This window comes from Oncorhynchus nerka, linkage group LG11, assembly GCF_034236695.1.
Source record: "Oncorhynchus nerka isolate Pitt River linkage group LG11, Oner_Uvic_2.0, whole genome shotgun sequence".
Taxonomy (NCBI): domain Eukaryota; kingdom Metazoa; phylum Chordata; class Actinopteri; order Salmoniformes; family Salmonidae; genus Oncorhynchus; species Oncorhynchus nerka.
Window position 1 is genome coordinate 68,135,955 of NC_088406.1, and position 6,333 is coordinate 68,142,287.

A 6,333-nucleotide genomic window follows, 5' to 3' on the forward strand; every position below is an offset into this window, starting at 1 on the left:
CTTATATAAAGCTTTATGCTTTTCTGTTCAATTTGTGTTTACAGTCTGCAGTCCATGAAGACCTGCTGATATCCGGTGTTGCTGGCGGGAGAGACTGGACCTCTGAAACGGCTGGTCACAAACCCTGGCTCCGGATCAGGACCCTGGATCAGGAGCAATCACTCTTCCATCCCCGAGTCATAACCAGGATCGAACCGCGAGGGACAGAGACTCCACCACCACACAGAGCACAACCAGTGGACAGGTGGACTGAACAACCTCAGTCCTGGTGGTCATCAGAGAGACAGAGGCTCCAGTCAGGGATCCAGTCTGCAGCCCAGACCCTTATCTTCACAGTCTCAGTGCAGGGATGAAGCAGGGCCTGGGGCTGATAGAGATAGACCCTCCTGTTCCTATGATACAAACACCACCGTATCCATGATGAACAGAGCAGGTCACCCTGGGCTTCAGCCTTCAGAGAGAGTGGTGGGAGACACCCCTGGTGATAGTCTACCAGGAAGTCTTTCTCCTTCAGGATCTCATCTAATGCCTGGTGAATGGGTTCATAGAAGGCCTGGACCTGGGTCTAGCCTTCCTCAGTTACCTTATGGTTACCCCACCAATACAGACCAGGTCAGGATGGGTGTTCATCACAAGAGGTACTTATGCTATAACACAGCACACAATCCCAACAACACCCAAACAAGAGGTCAATGAGGTAGCTCAAATACTAACCCCCTTAGGGTGGTGGCTCCTGCTTCTACCTCCTCTGGTGTCATTGGGTCACAACGTGGGAGGCTGAGCATTAGGACAGACACCGACAAGCCATACGCCTGCCCTACATGTGGGAAGTGCTTCGCTGAGGCGACCTATGTGAAGAAGCACCAGACCGTTCACACCAAGGAGAGGCCCTTCAAGTGCAAACTGTGCTACAAGAGCTTCTCCTTCCGGAGTAACCTTCATCAGACATAGGAGTATCCACAGTGGGAAAAAACCTTTCAGCTGTACCCAGTGTCAGATGCGCTTCTCCCACTCATCCAACCTGAAGAGGCACCAGAGTGTCCACACGGGGCAGCTGTAGGGTTTCTCCCCAGTGTGAGAACAGGTTCTTCCACCAGAACCAGCTGAAGATGCACCTGAAAGTTCACACCGGAGAAAGGCTTTTTCCAGGAAGAGGTCCTCAGAAAGGAGCTACCTCAGGATACACCAGCAGAAAAACAATTCCACTCGATATCAAATTCTGCATTAAAGACAAAGATGAATTTTCATTGTCAGCAGAAAAGATCCACAAACGCATTTGAAATAACTAGAGTAGCAGATTTCAGTGTTGAATATTCCTGGGTAAAATACTGCATCCAGACATTTTGTGATATATAAGCCTAAAAAGTCTGTTACATATTGTGTTTGTACTGTGTCGGCTATATTATGTTCACAAATGCCTATTTTATCATGTTCATGCAGATTTTTTTGTTGAGACATTACAATGCATTCATCGTAAGAAAGATGGGTAAACAACCACAACACAGTCATAGCAAATACATTTTTCCTCAAAGTACTTAATTCCTTCAGAAAGTATTAGCACCCCTTGACTTTTTCCACATTTTGTTCTGTTACAGCCTAAATTTGAAATTGATTCAATGTCAAAGTGGAAATGTGTTTTTTGAAATTGTCTTAAGTCAATAAGTATTCAACCCATTTATTATGTCAAGCCTAAATAAGTTCAGGAGTAGAACTGTGCTTAACAAATCACATACGTTTTATGGACTCATTCTGTGTTCAATAATAGGAATTAGCATGATTTCTCAATGACTACCTCATCTCTGTACCCCTCACATACAATTACATGTAAGGCCCCTCAGTTGAGCAGGTAATTTCAATCACAGATTCCATCACAAAGACCAGGGAGATTTTCCAATGCCTCGCAATGATGGGCACCTATTGGTGGATGGGTTTTTTAAAAAGCAGACATTGAATATCCGTTTCAGCATGGTGAAGTTATTAATTACATTTTGGATGGTTTATCAATACACCCAGTCACTACAAAGATACAGGCGTCCTTCCTAACTCAGTTGCTGGAGAGGAATGAAACCGCTCAGGGATTTCACCATAAGGCCATTGGTAACTTTAAAACAGGTACAGAGTGTAATGGCTGTGATAGGAGAACTGAAGATGGATCAACAGCATTGTAGTTACTCCACAATAATAACCTAATTAACAGAGTGAAAAGAAGGAAGCCTGTACAGAATAAAACTATTCCAAAGCTCTAAAGTAAAACTGCAAAAAATGTGGCAAAGCAATTCACATGTTATGTTTGGGGCAAATCCAATAAAACACATTACTGAGTACCACTCTCCATATTTTCAAGCATAATGGTTGCTGCGTCATGTTATGGGTATGCTTATAATCGTTAAGGACTGGGGAGTTTTTCAGGATAAAAAAAAAAAAACAGAATGGAGCTAAGCACAGGCATACCCCTAGAGGAACATCTGGTTCAGTATGCTTTCCACCAGACACTGGGGGATTAATTTACTTTTCAGCAGGACAATAACCCAAAATATAAGGCCAAATCTACACTGAAGTTGATTACCAAGACACAGTGAATGTTCCTGAGTGGCCGAGTTACAGTTTGGACTTAAATCTACTTGAAAATCTATGGCAAGACCTGAAAATGGTTGTCTAAGAATGATCAACAACCAATTTGACAGAGCTTGAAGAATTTTGAAAAGAATAATGGTCAAATGTTGCACAATCCAGGTGTGCAAAGCTCTTAGAGATGTACTCAGACTCACAGCTGTAATCACTGCTTGACTCAAGGGTGTGAATACTTATGTAAATGAGATATTTCTGTATTTCATGAATACATTTGCCAACACTTCTGAAAAACGTTTTCACTTTGCCATTATGGGGTAATGTGTGTATATGGGTGAGAAAACAAATGTATTTAATCCATTTGGAATTCAGGTTGTAACACAACTAAATGTGGAATACTTCAAGGGGTATGAATGCTTTCTGAAGGCGTTGTGTCAGCAAGATCTGTGCTATTAGGAAGAGACATTTAAATGTTTTGGTGGTGAGTGGGGGAGGGGCACTGTGGGATTCATTTAAGATTCATTTAAGATACTCTTTGAAGAGAAAGGGTTTTAGGTGTTTTTGGAAGATGGGCAGGGACTGCTGTCCTAGCTTCAAGGGGACACTTGTTCCACCATTGGGGTGCCAGGACAGAGAAGAGCTTTGACTTGGCTGAGTGGGAGCTGATCCCCTGTAGGGGTGGGACGGACAAGAGACCTGAGGTGGTTCGGGTGTAGGGTTTTCGCATAGCCTGAAGGTAGGAAGGGGCAGTTCACCTTGCTGCTCTGCAAGCACCATGGTCTTGTTGGGGAGGTGACAAAACCTTTTTTGAGAGGAAACTATCTTGTTTGCCTCACATCTTAATTCAACTTGCAATAAAAATAAATTGTAGACTTTGAAAAACATTACTCTGGTTGAAAATGAACAGAAACAAATGTTTACAGAGCAAAAGGGGAAGATTTTAACAGTGCTAAAACATGAGTATAACACCTTACTACAATCTAATTTATAATGCATCACACAAGAGTAACATACTATTCTGAAGGGGAGAATGATAGTAGATTTTTGGCTGCAAGGCTTAGGAAACATTTCATCCAAGCCTTGATGTTTACAACGTTCCTCAAAACAAGGATGTCCATTATCACCAATGCTCTTTGCCCTGTCTTTAGAGCCCCTTTCTCAAGTGATCAGATTGGACCCACTTATTTCACTCATCAGTATTAAAAAGGTTTGCAGCATAAAGTGTCACTATGCCGATGACACTGTGTTTCTCAGAAGGCCCAAATTCCCTTTGACAGATTCTGAAATGTACTATTTTCAGTTTTTTTTTTTGATATAAAATAGGCTTACCCCAATTAGTCCACTGGTCAATTGTTTGGTCGATAGGATGTTGGTCATCAAATATTATTTTTGTAGAGCAGTTGCAAATATATATTTTTTTATAGGCACACATGACACCGGTCTTATTCGCACCCATCTCAATTGACTAATCCATTGCGGAGGCCGGGGGGATGGCACAGTCCAAGAAGAAGGGGTGTGGCTAAGATGCACAATGGCTCTCCTGCAAATTTGTGCACAATCATTGTTTCATAACTAAATTGTATACATTGTTTGCGTATTTCAATTCCCCATTGCAGTAGTACATTTACCGTTAATTGCTAGAATTTCTAATCTACAATGTTTGTTTGGTTACGGTCATTTATGTTAAAACATTCAATAGCCTATATTATTATTCCAGTCTTTTACGGTCTCATTATTGGAGTGGACACGTTGTTTGCAGAGCGCACAACCTATGCTATGCTTGTGAGAAACAAGTTTAGTTTATTTCATTCCATTCACAGGTTTTGTCAATTTAGTCATTGTCTTCTGTTTGGAGCGCTCCTGTCAATGTTGAGAAAGGACGTGCACCTGATTAAGCATAGAACTAGGCCTATGGGCTGCGGCAAAAGTAGACATATGAATGTGCCTATTTATGGATCTGATAGTATTTCTGATTGGCTTAAAGCATCACCACTAATGACCTGTGGAGCTTCTCAAAGCAATGTTTCCTTCACCTCAAACAGCAAGCAAACAAAGTCTGTTTTTACATCGACTGAGAAATACAATAGTTCTTCAATGTATTTGGAAAAAACCCAGCTCTCTCCCTTTAGATAACAACTCAGCGTGAAAAGTTAAAATGTAATTCTCTGATCCAGTGGAAACGTGATAAAATAGGCCTACCTGATTACTTCTTATCCCTTGCTCAAATAGCCTACAGCTGTGTCTGTCTCAAGCTCATTGGCTCAAGAAACTCTAAGGGCCCCACATATTTTATACAATGTTGCAATATTGCTAGCACGGGCTTCGGGCTGGACCCAAGTTAATATACTGGACAAAAATCTATGGTTTTCACATGACTGGGCAGGGAGGCAGCCATGGGTGGAGCCAGGCCCAGGCCCAGCCAATAAGCTAAGTTTTTCCCCGCAAAAGGGCTTTGTTACAGACATAAATACTCCTCAGCACCCACCCTCAGACTATTCCAAAAATTCTCTAAAACAACGTTGGAGGCAGTTTATGGTAGAGAAATTATTATTCAATTCTCTGGCAACAGCTCTGGTGGACATTCCTGCAGTCAGCACGATGGATGGATTATCTTGGCAAAGGAGAAATGCTCTGGTCTAAGCACTGCATATTAACTCCTACACAATTAAGAATTTCTTGCAGTAAAATTATACATCAAATTACATTTTGACTTTGGAACCGGAATGGAGAAATATAGTTAAATACTGTCTGTAGAGGTGCTATTTTTTAGCATCATAAAAGCTGATAGGACTTAAAATACGTGTTTCAAAAAACAAATAAAGCAACACCTCACGGCACAACGCCTCACCCCTATGTGACCTACTTGTTGTACTGACATGCATGTGTAACTGATAGACGCACACACTACATGTTAATGTTTTTAAACGTATGTAAATTGTTAAGAGGGCCCCAAGGTAGCGGCAGGGTAGCCTAGTGGTTAGAGCATTGGACTAGTAACCGGAAGGTTGCAAGTTTAAATCCCCGAGCTGACAAGGTACAAATCTGTCGTTCTGCCCCTGAACAGGCAGTTAACCCACTGTTCCTAGGCCGTCATTGAAAATAAGAATTTGTTCTTAACTGACTTGCCTGGTTAAATAAAGGTAAAATAAAAAAGACTTGTCTAATGTATTTTTCCCTGTGTCGGACCCCATTAAGACTAGCTGTCGCCATTGGCGTTGGCTAATGTGGATCCAAGTAAATCACATCAAAAATATGCATCCAAGCCGAACGGAAGTCTTATCAGAGACATGTTGGTCGTTTTCACACATTTCCATTTCCTTACAACCGCGTGTCATTTGGAAATTTTGCACAGAAAATCTTTTAGATTTTTCATTTTCTTACTGGGCTTTGCTCAGCGAAAGAAGCAGAGATGTCAGTGAAAAAATCACCCATTCAAATGATTCCATCATTTATGACATTCTGTTGAGCAAGGGTTTATTTCGTCTTCTAGGGCAACATATCAAAATCAAGTTTAGGTCAAATACAAATTTTTAGCAGTTGTTATTGTGGGTGTTGCGAAATGATTGTAATATGACAGGAGACAAGCTACATTTACATCATTATACGTTGTCTAACAAATACCCTACCAAAATGTCGGAAATTATAAGTAGAAACAGATCTAAATTAGGCAAAAAGAAAAATGCAGCCCCTGTCAAAATCGTTTCGCAAAAAGAAAAATGCAGCCCCTGTCAAAATCGTTTCGCCACCTTTTCATATTTGCGGGCT